The sequence below is a fragment of the Microtus oregoni genome, unplaced genomic scaffold (assembly GCF_018167655.1).
Source record: "Microtus oregoni isolate MIOR12 unplaced genomic scaffold, Mior012 000006F_ref0000085, whole genome shotgun sequence".
NCBI classification, from domain to species: Eukaryota; Metazoa; Chordata; class Mammalia; order Rodentia; family Cricetidae; genus Microtus; species Microtus oregoni.
This window is the reverse complement of record NW_024543065.1, coordinates 38,559,479-38,568,983: the sequence shown is the minus strand read 5'-3', so window position 1 is coordinate 38,568,983 and position 9,505 is coordinate 38,559,479.

The following is a 9,505-nucleotide window of genomic DNA, read 5'->3' as shown; positions in this document are numbered from 1 at the left end:
TTAGTTTCTGCAGTATATCTATCCAGGACCTTCTGGCTTTCATGGTTTCCATAGAGAAGTCAGGTGTAAGTCTGATAGGTTTACTTTTATAAGTAACTTGACCTTTTTCCTTTGCAGCTCTTAATATTCTTTCTTTATTCTGTATGTTTTGTGTTTTGATTATTATATGGTGAGGAGATGGTTTTTGGGGGGGGGGGCGGTCCAGTCTATTCGGTGTTCTGTATGCTTCTTGAACCTTCAAAGGAATATCTTTCTTTAGGTTGGGAAAGTTTTCTTCTATACTTTTATTAAATATATTTTCTGGACAGTTGAGCTGTACTTCTTCTCTTTCTTCTACCCCTATTATTCTTAGGTTTGGTCTTTTTATTGTGTCCCAGATTTCCTGAATGTTTTGTAATGAGAATTTGTTGGCTTTGCTGTTTTCTTTGATCAGTGTGTTTATTTTCTCTATGGTATCTTCAGTGTCTGACATTCTTTCTTCTATCTCTTGTATTCTGTTAGTAGTACTTGCCTCTGTAGTTCCTGTTCATTTACCCAGATTTTCCATCTCCATCCTTCCCTCAGTTTGTGTTTTCTTCATTACTTCCATTTCATTCTTCAAGTCTTGAATCACTTCCCTTACCTGTTTGATTGCTTTTTCTTGTTTATCTTGGTTTTTTTGAGTATCTTTGAGCGATTTATTCATTTCCTCTACCTTTCTGTTTGTAATCTCTAATTGTTTATGGCAGTTTTTCACCTCCTGTTTAAGGTCCTCTATTAATTTCATATAATTCACTTTTGAGTTGATTTCTTCTAATTCTTCTGGAGTAGGGTGTACAATTCTTCTTATTTCGGGATACCTGGATTCTGGTGATGTCAAGTTGCCTTTCAGGTTGTTAGAGGAATTCTTGCATTGGCGCCTTCTTATCTCTTCCTTCAAATGGAGCCAGGAGAGGCCTGGTGTCTTGGTCCAGTCTTTGCTGTGACTGACTTTCTGGGTGTATCTCCTCAGTGTAGAAGCAGGAACTATTCCCATGCAGATGGAACTCCTCAGCACTGAAACATGGATGCCTGGTAGTCCAATGACCCGCGGACAAAAGGGCGAACTAGGGGGGCAGGGCGGGGTCAAGTAGAGCACAGGAGACCCTGCAGCACAAGCTGAAGGTGCCCAGGTTCCCTTGTGGGGGTCCTAGAGGCCTGACCAATAGGCAGGCACTCACCGTTCTGGGTGGGTAGCCTTAGTGTAGGAGCAGGAAACTGTTCCTGAGCAAAGGACCTTGCAAACAGCGCAGACTTGGGGGCAGGTTCCCATCCAGATGGAACTCCTCAGCACCTAAACAGGGATGCCTGGTAGCCCAGTGAGCCGGGGACAAAAGGAAGGACGTGGCAGGCAGGGAGGTGTCTAGTAGAGCACAGGAGACCCTGCAGTACAAGCTGAAGGTTCCCGGGCTCCCTTGAGGGGGACCTTGAGGCCTCCCCAGTAGGCAGGCACTCACCGCGCTGGGTGGGTAGCCTTAGTGTAGGAGCAGGAAACTGTTCCTGAGCACAGGTCCTAGCAGACAGCAGGGCAGGCTTGGGGGGGGGGGCTGGGTCGTGTGTAAGAAAGACAACCCTGCAGCAGGAGCTGGGGGAGGGGGGTTTGTGCTCTCTTCAGGGACAATCTGCCCCTGGATCGCACACACTCACCTGTCCAGATGGAACTCCTCAGCACCTAAACAGGGATGCCACATTGTTGTTTTCCAACTTGCCCATGCTCCTTGCTCAGGTTCCTGCACTCACATCAGAGCACACAAAACCACTGATGCCAGCTTCTCTTCAAAGTCAAACTTGAAAATTGGATGACATTTTCTTATCTGACTCAAATGCAAATACTGTAGAAAGAATGTCCAGTTTGATCACATGCTCCATCAATCCCATTCCAACTGGCCTTGGTGATCTCCCATTAGATCTGTCCCACTGTCTCAGTGGGTGGATGCACCCCTCATGGTCCTGACTTCCTTGCTCATTTTCTCCCTCCTTCTGCTCCTCATTTGGACCTTGGGAGCTCAATCTGGTGCTCCAATGTGGGTCTCTGTCTCTATCTTCATCCATCGCCAGATGAAGGTTCTATGGTAATAAGCAAGTTATTCATCAGTGTGGCTATAGGACAAGGCCAGTTCAGGCACCCTTTCCTCTGCTGCCCAAGGAACAAGCTGGGGACATCTCCTTGGACACCTGAGAACCCTCGTAGAGTCAAGTCTCTTGCCAATACTAAAATGACTCCCTTAATTAAGATATCTACTTCCCTGCTCCCACATACACTCCTCCTCCATCCCATTCCCTCAAGCTCTCCCCATCCACCCCTTCTCCCTTCTCTCCCCCCATCTACCCTTATCCTCACCCCACCTGTATAAAGTTTTGTCTTGAGTTTGGAACTCTTATTTAAACAAAAGGGGGAGGTGCTGTGGGAACTCTTTCTGCTTCTTCAGCCAATAGCCTTAAGATACTAGCCCACTTAAGCATGGTCTCTTATACTATAAATGCAGTTGTAAAGCCTGTGCTTGCTCTCTTGCTTCTGGCTCTTGCTTCTGGCTACTCGACTCTGTTCCTGTTCCCTGTGAGTTTCTCCTAAATAAATAACTCTTTATTATGCATAATTCTGAACTAGTGTGGGATTATTTTGTAACTTCCATCATCACAGTGCTACAAAAATTAGTCATCAGAGCCGGGCGGTGGTGGCTCACGCCTTTAATCCCAGCACTCGGGAGGCAGAGGCAGGCGGATCTCTGTGAGTTCGAGACCAGCCTGGTCTACAAGAGCTAGTTCCAGGATAGGCTCCAAAACCACAGAGAAACCCTGTCTCGAAAAACCAAAAAAAAAACAACAACAACAAAAAATTAGTCATCAGGGGGATTTCCCTGATAAGTTCAATATTGCTCTCTATCTTGCAAAAAAAAAAAAGGTGTTTGGAGTCTTCAGCTACACCATGTATTTATGAGTAACAGCACTAGGAATGACCTGTTTTATGTAGCATGACAATGGGGCCTCCCAGTAAGTCCTAGGCAGATGACCAGCACCTGTTACAGAGAGTTCCAATAAATAGCCCTGGGAACAGTATTATTTATCCATGTAGGACACCTCTGTTTAAAGTTTTTAAAATCATGTTTACTATTAAGATGTAAGATAGGGTGTATTTCTTTTCAAATCTTTACTTTTGGTTGACCAACCCAATATTCATTGCTTTCCCTGCTCCATCCCCAGTTAAAAATTTAGCACACATCATCCAATGCACCATTCTTTTAAAAGATATGTGTTTTACTTTCCTCTCATTATATTTTTTTACTTATGTTATGATGGAGGAAGGTCATTGGCTAATAAAGGAACTGCCTTGGCCCATTTTATTGGTTAGAAGATAGGTGGGAGGAGTAAACAGAACAGAACGCTGGGAGGAACAGGAAGTGAGCTCAGACTCCACAGATCTCCTCTCAGGAGCAGACACCTGAGAGAGACGCCATGCCCCGCTCCCGGGCAGACACACGCCATGAAGCAAGCCGCCAGGTTAGACATGCTGAACCTTTCCCGGTAAGACCGGTGCTCACAGATTATTAGAGATGGGTTGATCGGGATAACAGAATTAGCCAGTAAGGGCTAGGGCTAAAGGGCCAAGCAGTGTTTAAATGAATACAGTTTGTGTGTTGTTATTTCGGGCATAAGCTAGCCGTGCAGGCTGCCGGGGTGCTGGGGATGCAAAGTGCTAGGTTTCCAATTAGCTTCTTCACAGACATTTCATTTGAATTGATCTTTCAGCATTCCCCTCTGCACTACATATTTGAACCATTCTGTCCCCAGGATACTCAGTCTAATTTCATTCCATCTATATTCTACTATCCTAACCTCTTTTCCTCCATATTCCCACTAATGGTCTATTTGTAGATTCCTGGATTCTACATGCAGTCTTACTAAAATATACAAAATGAAGTTTGTAGCTTAGACTCACATATGTGAGAGAATATGTGATGTTTGACTTCTGGGTCCTATATATCTGATCTCATCATTTTTCTTGTTATCTACATGTACATCTATATTTCACACTTTTATTTTTATTTACACCTGAATAATATGCTGGATTATATAGATAAGTATTATGTTTTTATTTACCCATGTTTCACTTCATGGAATCTAGGTTGTTTCCATTTGCTAGATACAGTGAATAAAACATCAATGAAATTGATGGGCAAGTGCTTATTGGTAAAGTAGCAAGTCTTTGGAGTTCATAACCAGGATGTATCAATTCCTCTGAGATTAAATCCTTCCATCTTGGAGGAATTGTCTTAAAATACTGGGCATGAAAAGAGAGGTACAGGAACAGGATGCTCTAAGACAGTGGTTCTCATGTTTCCCGATGCTGCAACACTTTAATACAGTTCCTCATTTCTGATGACCCCCCATTCATAAAGTTATTTTGTTATTATTTCATAGTGGCAAATTTCGTATGAGATTATTATGAATTGTAATGTATATATCTCATATTCAGTATACCTAATATGAAACCCCAAAGAGATTGTGACATAAAGGTTGAGAGACACTTCTCTAAGGGAAGGTGATAAAATCATTCCTGCAGAGAAGCTACTAATGTTTAGGAATAGAAAACTTCATAACTTTAGGAAATTACAGAAATTGGAAAGATTCACTAGTGCCCTCCTGCCTCAATCATCTATAATTGGTAAGCACTATGGACACTGTCAGACAAGGTGAGCTGCACAGAATATACTCAAACCAGCCATCAGCAGACACCAGTCAAGTTGCCTGGACCATAAAAGACCAGAAAAGCTGCCTGAAGGAGGTAGTGAGTAGCTTGAAAGACACTTCCATCATCCCTTGAGCTGTCTGCAAGCTGTGCAGTGATTTTCAGGTTTTCAGCTTCATTAACATCTCACTCACAGGGTAATGCAGCTGTCATTGAGTCCTTTATGCTTCTATAAGTAACTGCTCACCCACACACTTGTAAATCACCCAGCTGAAACTCATTAGTCCATTTTACTTTAGAGATGACTGAGTAGTTAATAGTACTGTCTAATCTTTGAGATCACTCACTTTCAGCACCCTCACATGGCCACTCAATATGTAACCTCACTCTAGGGCATGAGGGAAAGCTAGCAAGCTGACCAACCCAGTTACAAACCAAGAAAAGAAGCAGGACTATGAGTTGGCCCACTCCAAAATCCACTGAACACATGAACTGTTGGAGCATGTGAAGAGGACAAACCTATAGATTCAAACAGCAGGATCTCCATGACACAGGCCAACATGATTGTAGGCTGAATATTCTGTCCCTATCGCCAGCTCTCAAATAACCAGAAACTAAATATTAATTATGAATGCTAAGCCAATAAGTTATGATTAATTTTAGTTAGCTCTTATAACTAAAATTAACCCATTTCTATTAATCTCTGTGTGGCCCCAGGCTTGTTTACTTCATCTATCAGCTTCCCATTTTGCTTCTTAGACTTCTGGCTGGTAATTCCTCGTGACTCATTTGATTTAGCCCTTTTTCTTCCCAGTGTTCTCTCTGCTTGAACATCCTGCCTAGCTTTAGACCAATCAGCGTTTTATTAAGAATGAGAGCAACACAACTTCACAGTGTATAAAGATTGTTCCACAGAACAACTTATCCAAGAGGAACCCCAGTAAGAGCCGATTATCAATGGGGTAGCAGAAACCAGAGGCCTTGAGCCAGACCAGTGACTTGGTGGCAATGAAAAGTTGCAAATAAAGATGAACAGATTAAAGATTAAATTGTGTTTCAGGGGTCACACTACAGGTTTCATGACAAGGTTATTCTTTTTGTTTGTTTGCAATTTTTTTTTTGTAAAAATATATATATAGCTTTAATGGAGAAATAGACTTACAGAACCACCGTTCCTGCAGAGACCAGGAAAGCAGAAGCAGCAGCTGGGAGCACGCTCGCCAAATTTATAGGCAAACATTAGCCCGAGGCGAACATGCCCCCTAAGGGGCGGGACTTATCCCTACAGTAATTGCTTACATATCATTTTCTTTTTTTTTTTAATAATTTTTTTTTATTAAGAAAAGAAGAAAAAAAAACATAAACAAAAAACAAGTTTCCACCTCCTCCCAGCCTCCCATTTCCCTCCCCCTCCTCCCACCCTTCTCCCCCTCCTCCCACCCTTCTACCCCTCCCCCCACTCCTCTCCCCCTCCCTCTCCAGTCCACAGAGCAGTCCAGGTTCCCTGCCCTGTGGTAAGTCCTAGGTCCTCCCCCCTCCGTCCATATCTAGGAAGGTGAACATCCAAACTGGCTAGGCTTCCACAAAGCCAGCACATTAAGTAGGATCAAAACCCCGTGCCATTGTCCTTGGCGTCTCATTAGCCCTCATTGTTCGCCATGTTCAGAGAGTCCGGTTTTATCCCATGCTTTTTCGGTCACAGTCCAGCTGGCCTTGGTGAGCTCCCAGTAGATCAGCTCCACTGTCTCAGTGGGTGGGTGCACGCCTCGTGGTCCCGACTTCTTTGCTCATGTTCTCCCTCCTTCTGCTCCTCATTGGGACCTTGGGAGCTCAGTCCAGTGCTCCAGTGTGGGTCTCTGTCTCTGTCTCCATCCATCACCAGATGAAGGTTCTATGATGATATGCAAGATATTCGTCAGTATTGCTCTCGGATAGGGTCATTTCAGGTTCCCAATCCTCAGCTACCCAAGGAACTAACTGGGAACCTCATGTTGGGCACTTGGGAGCCCCTCTAGGGTCAAATCTCTTGCTCACCCTAAAGTGGCTCCCTTAACTAAGAATTGTGGTTCCGTGCTCCCCTATCCACCTTTCCTTTATCCCAATTCTCCTGATTCCCCAAATCCCCCCTCCTTCCCTTCTACCTTTTCTCTCCCCATCTCCCCTTACCCCCATCCCACCCCACCCCCAAGATCCTAATTTTCTCCCCGGCAATTGGGTCTACTTCCCTTAGCCAAGAGGATAACTATATGTTTTTCCTTGGGTTCACCTTCTTACTTAGCTTCTTTAGGTTCACCTATTGTAGACTCCGTGGCCCTAATTTATGGCTAGAAACCAGAAGACCCGGATTTTATCCCACAAACCTATGAACACCTGATTTTCGATAAAGGAGCTAAAAGTATAAAATGGAAGAAAGAAAGCATCTTCAACAAATGGTGCTGGCACAACTGGATGTCATCTTGTAGAAGAATGAAAATAGACCCTTATCTATCACCGTGCACAAAACTCAAGTCCAAATGGATTAAAGACCTCAATATCAGCCCGAACACACTGAACCTGATAGAAGAGAAAGTGGGAAGTACCCTACAGGAGCTGGGCACAGGAGATCGCTTCCTATGTATAACCCCAGAAGCACAGACATTAAGGGCAACATTGAATAAATGGGACCTACTTAAACTGAGAAGCTTCTGTAAAGCAAAGGACATAGTCAATAAGACACAAAGGCAACCTACTGATTGGGAGAAGATCTTCACCAACCCCACAACAGACAAAGGTCTGATCTCCAAAATATATAAAGAACTCAAGAAACTAGACTTTAAAATGCTAATTAACCCAATTAAAAAATGGGGCACTGAACTGAACAGAGAATTCTCAGCAGAGGAAGTTCAAATGGCCAAAAGACACTTAAAGTCGTGCTCAACTTCCTTAGCAATCAGGGAAATGCAAATCAAAACAACTTTGAGATATCATCTTACACCTGTCAGAATGGCTAAAGTCAAAAACACCAAGGATAACCTTTGCTGGAGAGGCTGTGGAGGAACGGGTACCCTTATCCATTGCTGGTGGGAATGCCATCTTGTGCAACCACTGTGGAAGTCAGTGTTTCGGTTTCTCAGGAAATTCGGGATCAACTTACCCCTGGACCCAGCAATACCACTCCTGGGAATATACCCAAGAGATGCTCTATCATATGACAAAAGCATTTGTTCAACTATGTTCATAGCAGTATTATTTGTAATAGCCAGAACCTGGAAACAACCTAGATGCCCTTCAATGGAAGAATGGATGAAGAAAGTATGGAATATATACACGCTAGAGTACTACGCTGCGGTAAAAAACAATGACTTCTCGAATTTTGCAGGCAAATGGATGGAAATAGAAAACACTATCCTGAGTGAGGTGTCCCAGACCCAAAAAGATGAACATGGGATGTACTCGTTTGTTTGCATTTTTGCTTTCTTTATTTTGTTTTATTTTTGTTTTTTCTTTTAAATTTGGTTTTGTTTGGGGGAAAGGAAGTTGCAATAGCATATGGTAGGTGCAAGGGGACAGAGAGAAAACTGGGATCAGAATTCATGGTGTGAAATCCACAAGAATGAATAAAAGTTTAAAAAAAAGAGACAGTTCTTGGTGTGCTATTGGGCCTTAGTGGAAACTGAATGTTTGATGATGGGTTACCAAGTTAACCAAGTGATCTGAGATACCCATCATGAGCTGGGCGTTATCTGACCCACCAAGTCTTAAAGTAGGACATGCACAACAGCAATGTATTATCAAATGGAAGTGGTATATACATGATCAGGCCTGAGCAGATCCTGAAAGCAAGTAACATGAAGAAGTTTCCAAAATTGCTATGGTTTCTACTCCTGCTATAATGCTGTCTACTGCCAAGCATGATCTATAGTCTCATGGGGTATGTCCCATTGATGGTTGACTGAGGAAGTAAAGACTAGGGCCTGGTTTCCTGATGACTCTGCACATTATACAGGCACCACCCAGAAGTGGGCAGCTGCAGCATTATAACCCCTTGCTGGAACAATCCTGAAAGACACAGGCAAAGGGAATTCTTCACAGTGGGCAGAGATTTGGGCAGTACACATGGTTATACAGTTTGCTCAGAAGGAGAAATAGTCAAATGTGTCATTGTTCACTGACTGATGTGCTCTAGCCAATGGATTGGCTGCATGGTCAGGGCCTGGAAAGAGCATGAACTAAAAAACTGGTGAGAAAGATAGCAGGATGTATGTGGATAGATCTCTCCAAGTGGGCAAAGGATGTGAAGATACATATATCCCATGTAAATATTCAACAAAAGGTCACTTCAGCTGAAAAAGATCTCAATAATCAAGTAGATAGGATGACCTGTTACATAGATAGTCAGGTTCTCCCTTTTCATTCCTGTTATTGACCAATGAGCCCATGAACAAAGTGACCATAGTGGCACAGATGACGTTTATGCATGGACTCAACAACATGAACTTCCACTTACCAAGGCTCCTCCTGAGTGCCAGATCTGCCCATAGCACACACCAACATTCACCACCAGATATAGCACCATTACCCCAAATAAGCAGTCAGCAATCCAGTGGCAGGCAGACTATACTGGACCACTTCTTCCATGCAAAGGACACCACTTCATCCTTACTGGAGCAGATACTTAAATCTACTTATGAATTTGCCTTTCCTGCATGGGATGCTTCTGCCAAAACCACCATCTGTGGACTGCAAAATGCCTAATTTACCATCATGGTATTCCACAGAGTATTGCTTCTGATCAAGGAACTCACTTCATAGTAGGGAAGT